A 20242-nucleotide genomic window follows, 5' to 3' on the forward strand; every position below is an offset into this window, starting at 1 on the left:
TAATAAAAGGGAATAAATAAATACATAAATAAAAATTAAAAAAAGAAAAAGAGAATGAATGAGAGACACCTACAACACTGCTTCATCACTTATGAAGATTTCTCCCTGCAACTGGAGAAATTCAGTTGGGGACCTGAACCTGAGTCTTTGCATATGGTAATGTGTGCCTGGCCCTTTTTTTCTCTTACTTTTTAAAATTCAAAAGGCTTTTGGATGATTTTTACTTGTATTTTGGCAAGAAACTGGAGGTGGAAAGCAAGTCATGTAAGATGTTATTATTTTATATCTGTATGAGTCAGATTTTTTTTCCATAAGTCTTGTGACCTGTTAAAACCAAAGACTCCTTAAAGGGATAGATATTAATGTATTCACAATAGTGTGCTTCTGCTTTCTCCATCTCCTCCTCCTCACCTCCCTCCTCCTTTTCTACCAGAGCACTGTTCTGCTCTATTTAAAGTAGTACAGGAGATTGAACCTGGGACCTGAGCCTCAGGGGTGAGAGTCTGTTTGCATGACCATTATGCTGTCTCCCCCACCCTGCTTTTAGTTTGCAAGGCAATGACATAGACAAAAATTTGAGAAAAACTTTTAGCAACAACAATATCACTGGAAAAAGTTAATGTAATTTGTGAGTGTAGGCAACTCTCAATATATTTGCAAATTGTTGCTGACCTTGTAAGTGGTATGAAATTATGAAAGCAAGTTTTTTTTTTTTTTGCCTCCTATTGAACAAAGATGTAGAAATGTTACTGTGTTTATTTTAATCAACAACAACAACAAAAAGCTTTATTGGAATGTATAACATAGTTTCTTTTCAGTAACACTGTTAAACATGTTAGTAAAAAAAATTGAAGGTCAGACTGCAAAAGTTTATTCAATTCCAAGATGACTGAGTTTCAGAAGTACAGTGAGTCTACAAAGTAATTTGTAGTGTGAAAAGTGAGTGAATGGAAGGATCATTGGAGAGATCAGGGAGTTAGTTATATTGAACTCCAGATAATGGAACTACTCACCATTTACTCATGGTTGTATACCCGTACCTTGCTACACACACTTACTAACATCTGCTGGTTAGCTAACAGAAGAACGCAGATGAGTGAAAATGAACCACTATACTTCACCACACACACAAGTAAACTCCAAATGGATCAAGGACTTGGATATTAGACCATAAGCTACCAAATACTTAGAGAAAAATATTGGCGGAACTCTTTCCCATATAAATTTTAAAAGCATCTTCAATGAAACAAATCCAATTACAAAGAAGACAAAATGAAAAATAAACCAGGGAGTTGGGAGGTAGTGCAGTGGGTTAAGCAGCCTAAGGATCCCAGTTCAAGCCCCTGGCTCCCCACCTGCAGGGGAGTCGCCTCACAGGCGGTGAAGAAGGTCTGCAGGTCTCTGTCTTTCTCTCCTCCTCTTTGTCTTCCACTTCTCTCTCCATTTCTCTCTCTCCTACCTAACAATGATGACATTAATAACAATAACTGCAACAACAATAAAAAAAACAAGGGCAACAAAGGGAAAATAAATAAATAAATATTTTTAAAAAGTTAAAAAAAAAACCCGATGAAACTACACCAAATCAAAAAGCTTCTGCACAGCAAAAGAAGCTACCACTCAAAGAGACTCCATACAGAGTGGGAGAAGATCTTTACATGCCATATATCACACAAGAGTCTAATAACCAAAATATATAAAGAGCTCATCAAGTTCAGCAATAAGAAAACAAATGACCCCATCCAAAAATGGGGGAAGGATATGAACAGAATATTCACCAGAGACCCAAAAGACCAGCAGACATATGAAAAAATGCTCCAAGTCATTGATTGTCAGAGAAATGCAAATAAAGACAACAATGAGATATCACTTCACTCCTGTGAGAATGTCATACATCAGAAAAGGTAGCAGCAGCAAATGTTAGGGAGGTTGTGGGGACAAAGGAACACTCCTGCACTGCTGGTGGGAATGTCAATTGGTCCAACCCCCTGTGGAGAGCAGTCTGGAGAACTTCCAAAAGGTTAGAAGTGGACCTACCCTATGGTCCTGCAATTCCTCTCCTGGGGATATATCCTAAGGAACCAAACATGTCCATCCAAAAAGATTTGCGTATACCTGTGCTCATAGCATTGCAATTTCTAATTGCTAAAACCTGGAAGCAATTACCAGGTGTCCAATAACAGATGAGTGACTGAGTAAGTTGTGGTATAGATACAATGATATACTACTCAGCTATTAAGAATGATGAATTTACCTTCTTTCACCACATCTTGGATGGTGCTAGAAGGAATCATAGACAGAAGTTGAAAAACAAGATTAGAAGGGAAAACACAAAGCAGACTTGGACTGGAGTTGGTGTATTGCACCAAAATAAAAGACTCTAGGGGTGGGGGTAGGGTGGGGGATTCAGGTCCTGGAACATGATGAGAGGAGGACCTGGCAGGAAAGGGTTGGTTAGATTGTCATGTGGAAAACTGGGAAAAGTTACACATGTATAAACTACTGTATTTTACTGTCAACTGTAAAACATTAATCCCCCAATAAAAAAAAGTAAAAAATTTGGAAGTCAGAAATATTAACTATTTTACCCTTTCTAAGCTACTTTTTTTTTTACTACTTTAGTATGAATGCTGCATTTAAAGACATTTCTATTAAATGTAAATCAATTTGAATTTAATGATAGGCAGTGAGAAAGAACCTGACATTCACTATTCTTTTGGATTTGTACTCACTAGTAACAGTTATTTATTTTTTTCATTTTAAAGAATCGTACTTTATAGACTAAGTTCCATTCACAGAAAGATAAGCTTTTATTATGACTGCCAAATTACACAGTATGAAGCAATTCTGTTAGTTTTCCATACTCATGGAAAGTCTTCAACTAAGTGAAATAAAAGCATAACATTGTATTCACAATTATGGCATACTATTTCAAAACATCCTGGAGTAGCAGGGAGCAGTATGTGGGAGCAGATGGACAGGCCACAGGCTGAGCTCAGGTGACTCCCAAGACCCCAGGGGAAGCAAAGGCTCAGTAACCAGCCAGGAGGGAGATGGATGGACATCTATAGGACTGGTTCCTGGCCCAGCAGGAAGAATGAACCCTCCTAGGGGAAGGGGTGGAACTCTCAAAGTAGGTGGGGAAACATCCTACATGCTTATTCACACTAATACAATAATATAAGAGCCAACCATTCTGTCCTGTTAGATGAAACATAGTAATAATTAAGAATGCAAAGTCTAACAGAAGTTACAGTAAAGTCTTTATTTTCTCAAATAAAAATGTAAATTACTAACTTGTGTTGATTCATCTGCAGATTCAAATCCTGTCTGTAGGACACTTTTCCTTAGTTACTAGCTCCCAACTTTTTGTGCCAACTTTTTGGGGACTTGATGCTTTCTTTTGTTCTCTGTCTCTGCTGGGATCCCAGCACAAAAGCTAGAGGCTTACCTAAGGCTGCATTTTTTTGAGGCTACAGTTATCTTTTTGTTTTTCTGAAAAGCTGCTGCTTTCTCTTGGGACTCCTTCACTACTCATGAAGTGGGGACCAAGGTCTTGAACCTGAGTCCTTGTGCACTGTAATGTATGAGCTTAACCAGGTAGACCACAACCCGGCCCCCATTAGTACTCATTTCTTAATTTATTTTCTTTCTTTACTGGGGGGTTAATGGTATATAGTCAACAGTAAAATATAGTAGTTTGTACATGTATGTGTACCATGTCTCAATTTTCCACATAACAATTCAAGCCCCACTAGGTCCTCCTCTGCCATCATGTTCCAGGACCTGAACCTCAACCCCTCCCACCCCATTTCTTAAGTTTTAGTGTAATCTGAAGCAAGTACAATAGTTGTCTATCTTTAGTTTTGGGCTTGTCTTTCTCACAATTTATCAACTCTGTCACTGTAGTGAGATATTAGCCACAAACAGCATGTAAAAGAATATGCATAGCTATAGATATATTCTACAAATTCCAATTCAATATCTTCATATACTTTTAAAAGGATTTATTTATTCCATCTTAGATAAGCTTACATATGAAACACATGAGAAAGACAGAGAGAAACCAGAATAGCACAACTGTGGTACATATGGTACATGGATGGTATCAAACCAGGAACTTCAGGCATACAAAATCCATGCTCTGCCAGTTGAGCTGTTTTTCCAGATACTTCATATATTTTTCACGTGTCACAAAAAAAAAAAAAAGCTTTTGTGACCCAGGATGTGGAACAGTGTCAGGAGATTTGCAAGCATGAGGTCCAATGTTGGCTATCCAACACTGTATATGCCAGAGTGATGTTCTGGTTCTCTTCACAAACACATGAACCTTAATTTAAGATATTCATGTTTTTAAAATTTAAGTATTTTTGTTCTTAAGTTCACCCTGTAAAAGAGAACATTTTTTATTGGTCTTTCTCTTTCTGGCTTGTCTCACTAAACCTGATGCCTTTGAGTTATGAGCTTTGCTATTGCAAAGGAGATGACCTCATCATTTGAATAACAAAGAACATTAAGGGAAAACACAAGGTTAAACTTGGACAGGTATATAGGACACTATTGCACCAAAACAAAGGACTCTGGGGAATAAAGGAAAGGAACTGGATGAAGGGACTTTGGGATCCGATTGTGTCTCCTAGACACCAGTAAAGCAGAGATGAGAGGCTGTATATGTTAAAGATTATGTTACATATGTTAAAAATTATACTGTAGGCCACTAGCCCCTAATCATATATGTATTCATGTCTTTATATTTTCAACCATTTAAAATGTAAAAACTATGTTTAGTTCACTGGAGGTACAAAATAGACACTGACACACTAGCTATAGTTTGCTAAGAAAGCAAGTCCACAATTCTTTCTACCTCTTTTCTTCTACAATCACCTATATATCTGGTGGCTGTCTCTGTAAATTTTTTGAAATCCACAGAGTTTTCTAATTTGCCAGTAAATTCAAATAACTATATCATCATGAAGAACAATGAGTTGGTGTTGGGTAGTATGCCACCTCCCCCTGGCTTCTGCTTAACCATATGCCTATATAGGGATTTACTGATCCCATTCAAAGCTTTGGTCTATTTGCATAAATCACTTTTACATTTACATAAAGCACTCCCTCCAGGGCATTGGTGGTTCAGTGATAGGATTCTTGCCTGTTCCACCCCCTCCTTGTCACACTCTGATTTTCACCAGTCACTTTTCTCTCCACCCTCTCTATATCACATCCTGTTTCCACTCTACTTGGAGAGTATAAAAACAGCTGCTCTTCTGATTAAAGACACTTGGAAATTGCTTTCCGGCTCCGAGAGTTCCAGAGTGTGTATCTCCTGCAAAGTTGGTGCGGCACGAGTTTCTGATCCCTCTCCCACGCAGCAGCCTAGATCGGCTCCAGTTGAGTTCTCTCCAACCCAGAGAGCACTAGCTCGGGAAGAAGTACCCTCAGGCTATCCCGGCAAGTTGGGGGCCAAGTGGTGGTGCATCTGGTTAAGCAAATACATTAAACTGTACAAGAACCCAGGGAAAGCTTCATGAGTGATCAAACAGGGTTGCAGGTCTCTCTCCCTTTCTATCTCCCCTCCCCTCTCAATTTCTCACTCTGTATCCAATAATAAATAAATAAAAATATTTAAGAAAAAAGGAGAAACTATGAGTCAATAACACTTGCTGAATCTGTCTGTGTCAACAACTATACTCAATAAAGTATATTTTTTTAAAAAAGCTTTCTGGATTTGGGGTAGTTGGTGAAAATGAAATACCATATAAAATACTTTATTTCAACTTCTTTTTTTTTTTTTTTGCCTTCAGGCTTATTGCTGGGTGCCTGCACCATGAATCCACTGTTCCTAGAGGCCATTTTTTCCTCTTTTGTTGCCCTTGTTGTTTATCATTGTTGTTATTACTGCTGTCGTTGTTGGATAGGACAGAGAGAAATCGAAAGAGGAGGGAAAGACAGAGAGGGAGAGAGAAAGACAGACACCTGCTGTCCTGCTGCTTTACTGCTTATGAATCGACCCCTCTGCAGTGGGAAACCTGGGGCTGGCTATAACTGGGATCCTTACACTAGTCCTTGTGCTTTGCGCCACGTGCACTTAACTCCCTGCCCTACTGCCCGATCCCTTTATTTCAACTTCTAAATGAAAGCTACTAAATTGCTGTGAGTTACAGATTCTTTAAGAAAAAAATAATAGAAACTTTTTCATATATCTGGAAAATGGACTGGCAACACAATATTCAGAAAATTAACACCAATATATATTTGGGATGGGAGGGAGTGGTACATTTTTGCTTCCCTTCAATGTAAAAGGATAATATTGTTATAAAAACATTCTGTAATATTGCTCTCCAGTGTTACAGCTCAAAAGTAATGAAAGGAGACCTGAGGCCATCTATTTCACATTAATGGGTGACAGGCCAATTCCTACCAAACCTGAACAAACTTGTACCACAGTACTCAGCTGTTGTATGTTTCACATTGGTTTGGTCTCGCTCTCCCCCCACCAGAAGAATTGGTTTGGACCTTGCTAGTTTCCCGGGCGCCCTTCTCCCCGCCCCTGGAACCCCTATAGACTTCTGGAGTTCTTGGCGCGGCCGCTTGAGGGGATGGAGGACAGATCTGTGTGGTGATTAGTTTAAGGGTCTCTCTCTGCCGCCAGCGCAGAAAGACAGGAGAGCAAATGTTTGCCTGCTCATGAATAAAGCCTCTCTGCCCAGCCGTGTGTCTCTGGTCGTCTCTGTCTACCGCCAAGAAGCTAGCCCAGCCTGCCGGAGCCCCGAATACTAACGACAGATGACGCCCACGTGGACCTGACCTGTGCATCTCTCAGATAAGTGAAGACAATTTGGCTACCTATGCACTATGGCCTTCTCTTCTGCTTGTGAAGAGATCTCCAAAGGCCTCTGCCCTTTCTTCACGAGACTGTTTTGCTGTTTCTGGAACATTTATCTCTGGACCACTCTGTGATTTCTGCCCAACGCCAGCCCGCAGGAGCCCAACGTCAGCCCACATGAGCTGGCTTTCCACCGTGTGGCGCGGGGCATTGGGCATGGGCTCCTCCCACGCTGCTCGGCCCCCGAGAGCAGGGCACCAGACATGGCAGGCAAAGCTGCAGCCTCTCATGGCCGCGCACCTCGGCTGGTGCCTTCTGCATGGCTGGCCTGCCCGCCCTCCTGCTATGAAGTCTGGGCAGATCCTGGACCACCTGGAGACCGTGGGCTCCCTGCCGAAACTGGGCCCCCTGGCAGAGATCTCCAGCTTGGGTCTGAAGGCAGATGAGCTAGAATACGCAGAGATTCGTCCAGAGATCACAACCTACAATTCCTAGAAGTGGAGCTGTGTGGGAGGCCACCTCCAGATGGTGACCCCCCCCCCAACAACTAAGAAGTACAGATCTAAATTCGTGTTTAAAATGACATGTCTTCATAACAAAGGTTTCTCTCCCTGTGTATTAAAGGCCATGTTTACGTGTGTGTTTAAAGTTTGGTAAACATTAACTTTAAGGTTAAAAATGTAACTTTAAGGCTATATTCTTACCAGACAGAGTTAAATGAAAAAGGTTTTCAATATAGTTCTCATAAAGGTAAAATTAACTTACATTCAAAGTCTGAGTTAAAAATTAGTTAAAAATCAATATATTTTAACTAAGTTAGTAAAAGAAAAACCAAAAAACCTGCGCACACCTAGGGTGTGTCTCCATCTTCAATGGGTGTAACAAAAGGTTAAGTAGACTTATTGATATGTAAAATTCTCAAATTCCTTCTCAATTAAAAACGTTAGATTACACTATGGTTATGCTAATGATTGTAATAGAGTTATCAATTGTGATAAACTTCTAACCTGCTACAAGTTTTGTTTCATAGTAAGTAAATTGGAGCTGTCAAGTTCTCTACAGAAAAGCGGAATTCCAGAAGCTGACCTTCCTCATACAACGTTCCACCCCCTGGCATTCTTCTGTGGACATCTGCTTTGGACTGGCATTTCTATCGGACTCACTGGTACAACTCTTGGACACTTTGCAGCTTCCCTTTATGCTGCTGGGTTTCTCAAAGACTGACTGCAGCCAGCTGCCTTGGGACTCTAGGCCATATCCCCCCATGCTAGGTAATGCCCACAGAGGAAAAAAAAAAATGCCCATCGAGGCAAAAGCCCACAGAGGCAGCAAAGGTTCTTTAGCTGATAAAGCTTTGCCCACAGAGGCAAAAAATTGCCCCCTCAGGCCTTCCCTTGGCAGCACACTGGTTCTTGTCTTACATGTTCCTCCATGTTTGTGCCAGTTTCTTTTTTGAAAATGCCTGTATGATATAAGAAGTTCATCCCACACCCCTGATACTGTGGTCATTTAGTTAAAAAGAAAAGGGGGAATTTTTGTATGTTTCACATTGGTTTGGTCTCACTCTCCCCCTGCCAGGAGAATTGGTTTGGCCCTTGCTAGTTTCACGGGCGCCCTTCTCCCCGCCCCCGGAACCCCTATAGACTTCTGGAGTTCTTGGCGCGGCCGCTTGAGGGGATGGAGGACAGATCTGTGTGGTGATTAGTTTAAGGGTCTCTCTCTGCCACCAGAGCAGAAAGACAGGAGAGCACATGTTTGCCCGCTCATGAATAAAGCCTCTCTGCCCAGCCGTGTGTCTCTGGTCGTCTCTGTCTACCGCAGCGAAGCTAGCCCGGCCTACTGGAGCCCCGAATACTAACGACACTCAGCTTTTAACTGTTTCAAGCTGGGCATGGCATGAGCTGATAAGTTAGAGTCCATCAAGGTGCCGACAATAAAGGTGAGAGCAAGTTAGCTGTAATCAGAGCCTGCCACTCAGGGAATAGTGGAATGCGGAAGTGAGAGTCCAAAAGCAGCACTTATTTCCATTCTTTTGCCTATGGAATTAAAACAAATATATTTATTATTGGATAGAGACAGAGAGAAATTGATAGGGGAAAGGGAGATAGAAAGGGAAAGAGACAGACACCTGCAGCTCTACTTCACCACTTGTGAAGCTTTTCCCCCTGCAGGTGGAAACCAGGGGCTTGAACCCATGTCCTTGTGTACTGTACTATGTGCGCTTAACTAGGTGTGTCCACTACCTGGCTCCAATTTTTCATTTCAATATAACACATTTTAAAATTTCATTTTACAGCAATTTTCCTCTAGTAAGAATTAGTGATTCATTCTGATTGTTGTGCTAAAATAAACAGCATATACCACTATTCAATTTTTAAAAAATTATTGTTATTTATTAATTGGCTAGAAATAGCCAGAAATTGAGAGGGGAAGGGGTGATAGAGACAGAAACCTACAGCCCTGCTTCACAGACACCTGTTTCACTCCTGAAGCTTTCTCCCTGCAGGTGTGGACTGGGTGCTTACTGGATCCTTGAGCACTTGAACATGTGCAATCAACCAGGTGCACCACCACCCAGCCTCTATCCAAATTCTTTAAATGGTCATCAAATATTTTTAAAGTAATGAATTACTTCTTTTTGATAGAGATAGAAAGGCAGAGAGTTAAAGAGAAAGCAAGGTTTATGATGGTGCAAGGGACTGAACCTGGGATTTTGGCATCTCAGGTCTGAGAGTCTCTTTTGCATAACCATTATGCTATCTACTCTCCCCTGCTCCAAAGAACAATTCTACATAGAAAAAAAAATACCTTATGACTTTTCCAATAACTCAATAAATGCAATAATTCTGTGATAGAATTTCCCTTCAGATCATTTATATATATGCTGTGTAAAACAACTTCTACCACTAATTCTTAAGAAACCATGGTTTTAGACTGCTCATAAAATCTCTAATTTTCTTCCTCCCTTCAGACTAGCTTTCAGTGTTGGACACATTCCACTTGTTTTCAAGCCTTATTTTCATAATGAATCTTTAGGAAAAAAATGTAATGTTAGTCTTAAGTCCCTTTAGTCACATTTGCTTCTTTGAAGAATACAAATAAATAGTGCTTTTACACTGCAAAATGCCACGAGTGGATGACCTTCCTATTCGCTCATCTTTATGCTCACACAATATTCCAACTTATTTGCCAGCACTGCCATATGCCAGAGTTCAGTGGTACTTTGGTGGCTCTCTCTCACTCATAAATAAATAATTTTTTTAAAAAAGTATTTATTTTTTCATGAGGAATATAGGAGGAGAGAGAGAAAAAGAACCAGACATCATCTGGTACATGTGCATCTAGGAATTTAACTCGGGACCTAATGCTTGAGAGTCCAATACTTTTTTCACTGCACCACCTCCTGGACCATAATAATTTTATCTATTAAAAAAAAAAAAAAGAAGAATCTGGGCCTGAAGAGCTTCAGGTATTGAACTGGAGAGTAGTTTACCAGGCATTAAGCTTGTCTTACCCTGCACATGGCCCAGGTTCAAGAACCAGTACTACATCAGAGGTGCCATGGAACCAGAGGAGACCTAGTGCTATCTTGTCTCATTCTCTTTCTCTTCCTCTTTCTCTGTTTTACTATCTGGAAGGCAAGCAAACAAACAAAAAACAAAACCTGGGAACTGTGTAATAGCACAAGGTAAATTGCCTAGGCTTCACAAAAGAACAAAACTTTAGAGCTGGCAAGATAACTCACCTGGATAGTGTGCCTACTTTGTTGTGGCCTGGTCTCCACCACATGGGGGAGGAGGGAAGTATTTAGTGCCTTGGTATGTTGCTCTCTCTTCCTCTGCTTCTCTGTCTGTCTCTAGCTGAAAGAGTCTACCAGGAGCAATAACAGAAAATGATAATAATAATAATAACAAACTAAAAGAAAAGAAATAGCTTCAGGTTTCGTGTGCTGGTTGTAAAAGTATTTCAGAAGGTGGTAGAACCTCCTTATTGCCTTAAAAGTTGCACAGTGGTGGTTGTCATCTACTACCTGTGTCAGAGAGCCAGGGAAAAACCTCCTACTGGTGGGTCCTCTCTCCATTGTTACCGGTCATTTCTGTCAGGAACAACACAATAGACCCCTTTGTGGGCTCCAATAGGACCTTAACCTCAACTTGGATCAACAAATGTAGAGAATGTTCCATCCTCTGAAGGGAGGCTGGACAACATACTCTATACTACGCCTGAGGAAGATGGGTCCTGATACTGGGGCAGCTTGGAATGTTCCTACTCATGACCACAGACTATGAGCTCAGATGTACAGGGATGCGGAGGTTACATAGGCTTCTAAGCTGACTATGAGCCCCAGATCACATCAGATAGATGGGGTTTACAGTCAACAATATTTCTACACCCCCATATTTAGGAGCTACTTTCTTCCCTTATCCAGCTTTCAGGTCCTTTTTCCAGCCATGACATCATCTCCCCAGACAATAACTTGGATCCACCTGCATATCAGATTTCAGGCTCAGTGGATAAAAAGAAAAACAAAAAACAAAACAAACAAAAAACAAACACAAAAGCTAGTATAACTACAGGCCCTTTGGAATATAACTAAAATATACCTACTAGCTCTCTATAAAACAGATAATCCCCCCCAACTTTTCATCTGCACTGTTCTAGCTTTTAGGTTCATGACTGGTCAATAATTTGTTTAGCTTTGTATGTTAACTCTCTTTTCAGCCACCAGGTTCCAGATGCTAGTATGATGCCAACCAGACTTCCCTGGACAGACAACCCCACCAATGTGTCCTAGAGCTCTGATTTCCCAGAACCCTGCCACACTAGGGAAAGAGAGAGGCAGGCTGGAGTATGGATCGACCTGTCAATACCCATGTTCATCGGGGAAGCAATTAAAGAATCCAGAACTTTCACTTTCTTCATCCCACAATAACCTTGGGTCCATACTCCCAGAGGGTTAAAGAATAGCAAAGCTATCAGGGGAGGGGATGGGATACAGAATTCTGGTGGTGGGAATTGTGTGGAGTTGTGCCCCTCTTATCCTATGCTTTTGTCTGTGTTTCCTTTTTATAAATAAATAAAATAAATAAATAAAATGTCTTTATTTGTTGGATGGAGACAGCCAGAAATTGAGAGGGTAGGGTGAGACAGAGAGGGAGAAAAGGGGACTACTTCCCACACCACAAAATGTGAGAGAGGTATTTTTTTTTCATCCAGGGTTATTGCTGGGGCTCGTAGCCAGCACTGCAAATCCACTGCTCCTGGAGGACATCCCCCCCCCTTTTTAAAAAAAAATTAGGATAGGACAGAGAGAAATTGAGAGAAGAGGGGAAGACACAGAGGGGGAGAGAAAGATAGACACCTTCAGACCTGCTTCACTGATCAGGGAGTGGCCGCCTGCAGGTGGGAAGGTGGGGGCTTGAACCAGGATCCTTGTACTGGTCCTTGAGCTTTGCACTATGTGCTCTTAACCTACCTGGTGCACTACTACCAGCCCCCCATCACAGGACAATTTTTAATAGCTCAAACTCGGAAGCAATCCAAATGCCCAGTGACAGATGAATGGCTATGAACATTGTGATATATATATATATATATACACACACACATATATGTATATCTTTTGCCTCATCTTGGATGGAACTTGAAGGAATCATGTTATATGAATTAAGCGAAACAAAAAAGAACAAATACTGATGATCCTTGTAGGTGGAACTTCAGAAACAAGGACAGAATGGGAAAACAGAAAATGAAACTTGGTGTGGTATATTGCAGCAAAGGACTCTGGGAAAGGAGGGGAAATGTGGGGCTGGAGAGGGTATTGGGAATCCTGGAACACTATGGTGGAAAGGAGCTAAATTAGGGGTGACAGTTTTATGCATTCATCTATCACTGAGAGATGAGAGATTTATGAATATGTAATTATACATGGTACTGTTAACCATTAATCTTTCTAAATGATTTGAAGAATATGAAAAAAATACTTCTGTGGGGTTGGGGAAGAACCTTATCTGGATCATGATTCAAATAATCTACAAATGAAATGTTACAATTGTCAGTAAACTATGGCTAATATTAGGCTATTATTAATATCTGACCATTATATTAAATTGACATTAGCATAATGGTTATGCAAAGAGACTCTCATACTTGAGGCTCCAAAGTCCCAGGTTCAATTCTCTCTCTCTTATAAAAATTTTTAAAAAAATATTTATTTCCTTTTTGTTGCCCTTGTTTTTATTATTGTTATAGCTATTGTTGTTGATGTCATCGTTGTTGCATAGGACAGAGAGAAATGGGGAGAGGAGGGGAAGACAGAGAGGAGGAGAGAAAGACACCTGCAGACCTGCTTCACCACCTGTGAAGCGACTCCCCTGCAGGTGGGGAGCCAGAGGCTCGAACTGGGATCTTTAGGCTGGTCCTTGCTCTTTGCGCCACGTGTGCTTAACCCACTGTGCTATTGCCCAACTCCCTTTTTAAAAAAAGATTTTTAAAAGTTATCTTTACATTTTTTGGATAGAGAGAACCAGAAATTGAGAGGGAAAAGGGTGATAGAGAGGAAGAGAGACAGAAAGACACCTGCAGGAGTCAGGTGGTAGCACAACAGGTTAAGTGCATGTGGTGCAAAGTATAAGGATCAGTGAAAGGATCCGGTTTGAGCTCCCAGCTCCCCACTTGCAGGGTGGTCACCTCACAAGCGGTGGAGCAGGTCTGTAGGTGTCTTTCTCTCCCGCTCTCTGTCTTCCCCTCCTCTCTCCATTTCTCTCTGTGCTATCCAACACAACAATAACAACAACAATTATAACTACAACAATAAAACAACAAGAGCAACAGAAGGGAATAAATAAATAAATATTTTTTTTAAAAAAAGAAAGACACCTGCAACACTGCTTCACCACTTGTAAGCTTCCCCCCTGCAGATGGGGACTGGGGCTGAAACCAGGTCCTTGTGCATTGTAACATGTGTGCTCAATCAGGTGCACCCTGTCTCCCAGGTTCAATTCTCTGCACCACTATAAACCAAAGCTGAGCAGCACTCTGGTAAAAAACAAAAACAAAAACAAAACAAGCAAAATGAACAAAACTTCTGTGGGCATCATGTGTACATGTATGTTTTTAAAATTTTTAGCTTTTAAAAAAATTAATTATGACATGTTATATGAATGACTCATATACCAGTCTCTTTCATTTTCTCTTTCTCATAAAAAAGGTAGAAATGCATCTGAAGTGACTTTCTATGTGTAAACCTTATGTGGATCATGATTCAAATAATCTACAAATGAAAAGTTACAATTGTGAGTAAACTATGGCTAGTATTAGACGATTATTAATATCTGGCCATTATATTAAATTGATGACTATTACAAAGTTCTTATACCCTATAGGTGTATGTTAATTTAAGTGAGGAAGCTGGCTGGTAGCACTTTGTTTAAGCACACATGTCACCATATGCAAGGATCTGGGTTCAAAAAAATTAATTATATGTATTTATTTATAGAGGCAAATAGAGAAATTGAAAAGGGAAGGGGAGGTAGAGAGGAAGAGAGACAGAGAGACATTTGCAGCCCTTCTTTACCATGTGTGAAGCTCTTCCCCTGCAGGTGGGGACCAGGGGATTGAATTCACTCTGTAATGTGAGTGCTTAACCAGGTGAGCTACCATCTGGACCCCTAAATTTTTAGTTTTTGTTGTTGAAATTTTTGCTTGCTTGCTTGCTTGTTTGTTTTCTATTTTACTGGAGCACTTCTCACTTTTGTCTTACCGTAGTGCTAGGAATTGAACCTGTAGCCTCTGGTGCCTTGGACATGAAAGTCTTTGTATTACCACTATGCTACTTCCCAGTCCTCTTATTTTTTATTTTAAGAGGATTTTATTTAAGAGCATTTCCATACTGGTTCTCACAGAGGCTATATCTACCATCAACATTTGGAAGAGTTTCTTTTTCTGCATCCTCCCCAACACATTCTCAGTCTTTTCAATGTGTGAGGTAATACCTCACCATACTTTTGGTTTGTGTTTTCCTGAAAAGTGAAGTTTTTCTCAGGCCGCTATAAGCCATCTTATCTGTATGCCCTCTTTGGTAAAAGATATATTAAAATCTTCTGCCCAGTTTTTGATTTTCTTTTTCTTTTTTTTTGCTTTGATGATATATATAAATTCCAGATGTATTTTACATATACCTTTATTGAATATGCAAATATCTTCTCTGACAGTAGGTTACATTTTAATTTTTGTGCTTGTTCTTGTCATTTTATAAATTTTTTGTTTTGCTTTGTTTTTGTCTTAAGAAATTTCATTTATTTATTTTTGCTTTTGTTTGTTTTGCCTTAAACACATCGCTGAGGTTGATGTCCATGAATGTTTTGCCTATGTCCTTTTTTTCCTGTCTTTGTTTTAAAATGCTTGTCTGAGTCTCTAATCCCTTTTTTTTGTTAATTTTTGTATATGATTTTAAACAGTGATCTATTTCTTTTTCTGTATTTATAGTATGTCTGTTTCCTCATAGAATTTGTTGAAGAGGCTTTCGTTTCTTCATTGTATCACCTTGCTTACTTTGTCACAACTAGTTCAGTATGTGTATATTCCCTTTTTGTGTGTGTAGGTTTTTTCTGAGATTTAAATAGTATTTAATTAATTTATGTATCTTTTTTTTGTTCCCATACAATACTGTTTTGATTTTTATTATCTTATAGTATAGTTTCAAGTTCAGGGATGGAGAAACCTCCAATTTTCCTTTCTTTAAATATTTTTAAAAAATATTTATTTATTTATTTTGTTGCCCTTGCTGTTTTTATTGTTGTCATAGTTATTATTATTGATGTTGTCATTGTTGGATAGGACAGAGAAATGGAGAGAGGAGGGGAACACGGAGAGGGGGAGAGAAAGATACCTGCCGACCTGCTTCACCGCCTGTGAAGCGACTCCCCTGCAGGTGGAGGGGGGGTATGAACCGAGATCCTTATGCCAGTCATTGCGCTTTGCGCCATGTGCACTTAACCAGCTGCGTACCGCCAGACTCCCCAATTTTCCTTTTTTTAAAAAAAATAATTATCTTTTTTGCCTCCAAGGATATCTCTGGGGTTCAGTGCCTGCATTATGAATCTACTGCTCCTGGAGGCCATTTTCCCCATTTTTGTTGCCTTTGCTGTTGTTGTTATTGCTGCTGTTGCTGTTGGATAGGACAGAAAGAAATTGAGAGAGGAAGGGAAAACAGAGGGGGAGAGAAAGGTAAATACCTGCAGGCCTGCTTCACCACTTGTGAAGCAACCCCCCTGCATTTGGAGAGCCGGGTCTCAAACTTCCTTTTTTTTTTTTTTAAATCAGAACTAATTTGGCCATTTGATATGTGTGTATTCATGCAAATTTAGATGTGTTCTATTGAAAAAGTTCCATTGAGATGTTGATAGGTATTGTACTGATTTTAGTTCATATTTAGTTTGCTGTTAATTAGGCAATATGGCTATTCTTAAAAAGGCTTATTTATTAGGGAACGTGTCATGGAAGATATCTCAGTGTGCAAAGCTTATATTTGCCATAAAGCTTATGCAACTCATAGCCTAATTATTCTGCATAGCTGGGAGAGTGATGTAACTTCTCTTAATCAGAGATAGTTGTCAATGGAGCCAGTATTCCAGGTCATAGCCATTTGATACCTGATATGAGTGAGGGTGTACTTGACAGGCTGACATTGCAGTCATGAATCTGCTGAGCTTTCCTTAGGCATGATAGTCAAGGGAGAAGTGGTGGCTGAAATGCAGTAAGGACCAAATGTTTAATAAACAGGACCCATGGGAGTCTGGCGGAAGCACAGCAGGTTAAGTGCACATGGCGCAAAGCACAAGGACCAGCGTAAGGATCCCAGTTCAAGTCCCTGGCTCCCTACCTACAGGGGAGTCGCTTCACAGGCAGTGAAGCAGGTCTGCAGGTGTCTATCTTTCTCTCCTCTTCTCTGTCTTCCCCTCCTCTCTTCATTTCTCTCTGTCCTATCCAACAATGATGACATCAACAACAATAACAACAATAAAACAACAAGGGCAACAAAAGGGAATAAATTAAAAAAAATAAACAGGAACCATAAAGTAGGAATACAGCAGATGTAATTAGGGACTTTCAGGTGAAAAGAATCTAGGAAGTCTATCTTAGGTTTGTTCCTAGGGGGCCCATGACTTTAGTATATTTTGCTGGAGCTTGAGAGCTAACATGAAGGTGGACTAAAAATATTGTCTAGGAAGATAGTGTCAGAATTGAGAATAGGATTAGAAAGCTATCTGACCCTGGGCCCGTATCTATTCATATTTAGCCTTTATAACCTCCGAGTCCCTATCAGTCTATGTTCTCAGTCCATGATCATAGCTGACAACATTCTAGCTGTACTCATTTCAGGATCAGTTTTCCTCAAGTGGCAAAGTGTGGTGACCCAGCCTCCCTTTGGAGAGTGGAACAGTCCTTACCATTGCTAATTCATAGTGATGGTATGGTCCTAAAGAAGCCCTCAAGAGAGCTTATGGTGACATTCCTAATTGAAATGACCAATGATGGTAGAAAGAGGGGTCTATTAGAGGTCTAGCCCATTGAATCTATGGGGGAACCCAAGGACTCCCTAACTAGGGCTCCAGGTGTACTTGGTACTATCGAATTTGTATTATCGAATTTAATTATCCTAACAACTCTGTGGTAGTAGATATGAAAGAAAAAAAATCTGTCCACTCCTCTACACAATTTTTATTGTTTATTAAACATTTGGTCCTTACTGCATTTTTTTAATCACAAAAAGTGATTAAAAAAAATTTACCCTCATATGACTTGAAGTGCAAGGACTGGCTTAAGGATCCCGGTTCAAGCCCCTGGCTCCCCACCTGCAGGGGAGTTGCTTCGCAGGCGGTGAAGCAGGTCTGCAGGTGTGTCTCTCTCCCCTCTCTGTCTCCCCTCTTCTCTCGATTTATCTCTGTCCTATCCAACGACAGCAACAACAACAACAATAATAACAACCACAACAATGATAAAACAACAAGGGCAACAAAAGGGGAAAAATGGTCTCCAGGAGCCATGGATTCATGGTGCAGGCACCGAGTCCTGGCAATAACCCTGGAGGAAAAAAAAAAAAAAAAAACCTATCCTTTGGTCTGGGAAGTAGTACAGTGAATAAAACATTAGACTTTTAGGAGTCGGGCGGTAGCCAGCGGGTTAAGTGCACGTGGCACCAAGCACAAGGGCCAGCATAAGGATCCCGGTTCAAACCCCCAGCTCCCCACCGACAGGGGAGTCACTTCACAGGTGGTGAAGCAGGTCTGCAGGTGTCTGCCTTTCTTTTCCCCTCCTCTCTCTATTTCTCTCTGTCCTATCTAACAATGATGACATCAATGACAACAACAATAATAACTACAACAATAAAACAGCAAGAAAAGGGAATAAACAAATTAATTTAAAAAAATTAGACTCTCAAACATGAAGTTCTGAGCACATGTACCAGAGTGATGTCTGGTTCTTTCTCTCCTCCTATCTTTCCCATAAATAAATAAATAAAAATTTTAAAAATTAATTACCCATCCCTATGGGTTCCACTTAGACTGAGCAAGTAATCAAATTAAAACCAAATTAGTAGAAGAAAAGAACAAATGTGTTTACAAACTTGAATAATTGACATAAAGGTGAATTTTAAAGTTAGCAGGGACAAAATGAAGGTATTCATCTTGAGTTATGAAATAATATTAGAAACTCATAAGATAAGAGAATGAATCATCTGACAAAGAGGGAATGATTCATATGATGAAGATAAGATCCTCTCTAGTTAGATGTTTGTCCTACCTGGTAGGTTTCTCTGATAAAAAAGTTACTTCTAGGGGTGGGGTGTCCAATGGTGACAGACCCAGTAACAGTGCAGATGTTACAGTGAGCATGATCCAGGGTTTAAGTCCCTGGTATCCACCTATAAGAAGGAAGCTTCACAAGCGGTGAAATGTTGTTGCATGTGTCTTTCTCTTTCCTTCTCTGCCTCCCCCTCCATTTTAAATATCTCTATAATAAATAAATAAATAAGAATATTTTTTAAAAAGAAGAGATATTTGTAACATTAACCTTAATTTTGGACATGATTCTTGTTTACAATTCTCTAGGTACTAGAGGGAGTGGTAACAGTTTCTCAAGAACCTAGAAGGCCTCAATTAACCTCATCTCAGAATAATCCACATGCCAAAAATTATGTATCATTTGGAGGCCTATCCTTCAACTCTCTCTTTAAAAGATGAAAGAACTGAGACAGTTATAGGCCAAGAAAATTAACTGCAAATATACAGTTAATAGGTGGTAGTGACAGAAAACCTGAGATCTCTATTCTGACTCTGAAACCCATGTTCTTTTCATCTCCACCCCAATTTCACAACCATGAGGTAGCATAGAGTTGAGTCAAAACTTCTTATTACACAATGTTATTCTTCATTAAAGAAAAAAAAACCCCACCATCTCATGCCTTCAGGCTTCTGTAAAGAACAGAATATTTGAAGTGGAAAGGAAGACAACTGCTTCATGCAAAATTCACTCAATAATTAATTCCCCAGTGCCTTTAAGATCTGCAAAAGCAGATTTCTTGCAAGAAGTCTGGCTGTTAAGGTGGAAAAGAAGAAATGAGCTCCAATATTTCTTCATGTTTAAAAAAATTCACCCTCACATTAAAAGAGCAGTCTACTAGGAGGGTAGGAACTTCATTAAACAATATTCCTAACCCCAAAGAGGGGAGGATTAGAAAGTAAAAAGAGAAAGAATAAAGGTAAAAAGAGAGAGAAGTAGGTTAAGTAGAAGCAGATTCAGAGATAGTCTCTTAAAGAATTCCCTAGTGGACTACAAAAACTGGAAAAGGGTAATAGATTGGTTCATTTAATGATGGCCTTCTTGGTAACTGCCAGGATACTTCATCACCTGGGGTTTTACTCAGGGAATTCTTGGATTCCCCCACAGATTCAATGGGCCTAGACCTCTAATAGAGCCCCTCTTTCCACCGTCACTGGTCACTTCCACTAGAAGCATCATTTTAAGAACTCCTGTGGGCTTCTTTAGGATCATGCCCTCACTTTGAATTGACACTGGTAAGGATTGCTCTATTCTCTGAAGGGAGGCTGGATCACTCTACTTTGCCACTTGGGGGAAAACTGATTTGAAATCAGAGCAGCCTAGAATGTTCCCACCTATGATCATGGACTGAGAACACAGACTGGTAGGGACTCGGAGGTTATAAAGGTTCATGGGCTAAATATGAATATAGGCCCTGTGTCAGTTTAACATGGTAAGTAGTTAACTGTATTTATATATTTTCTTCAAGTTTGGAAGTTACTTTCTGCCCTGATCCAGCTTTCTAGTCCTATTCTCAACTCTTGACATCATCTTCATAGATAATATTTTTAGTCCACCTCCATGTTAGCTATC

Source organism: Erinaceus europaeus, chromosome 11 (genome assembly GCF_950295315.1).
Source record: "Erinaceus europaeus chromosome 11, mEriEur2.1, whole genome shotgun sequence".
In the NCBI taxonomy this organism is placed as follows: Eukaryota; Metazoa; Chordata; class Mammalia; order Eulipotyphla; family Erinaceidae; genus Erinaceus; species Erinaceus europaeus.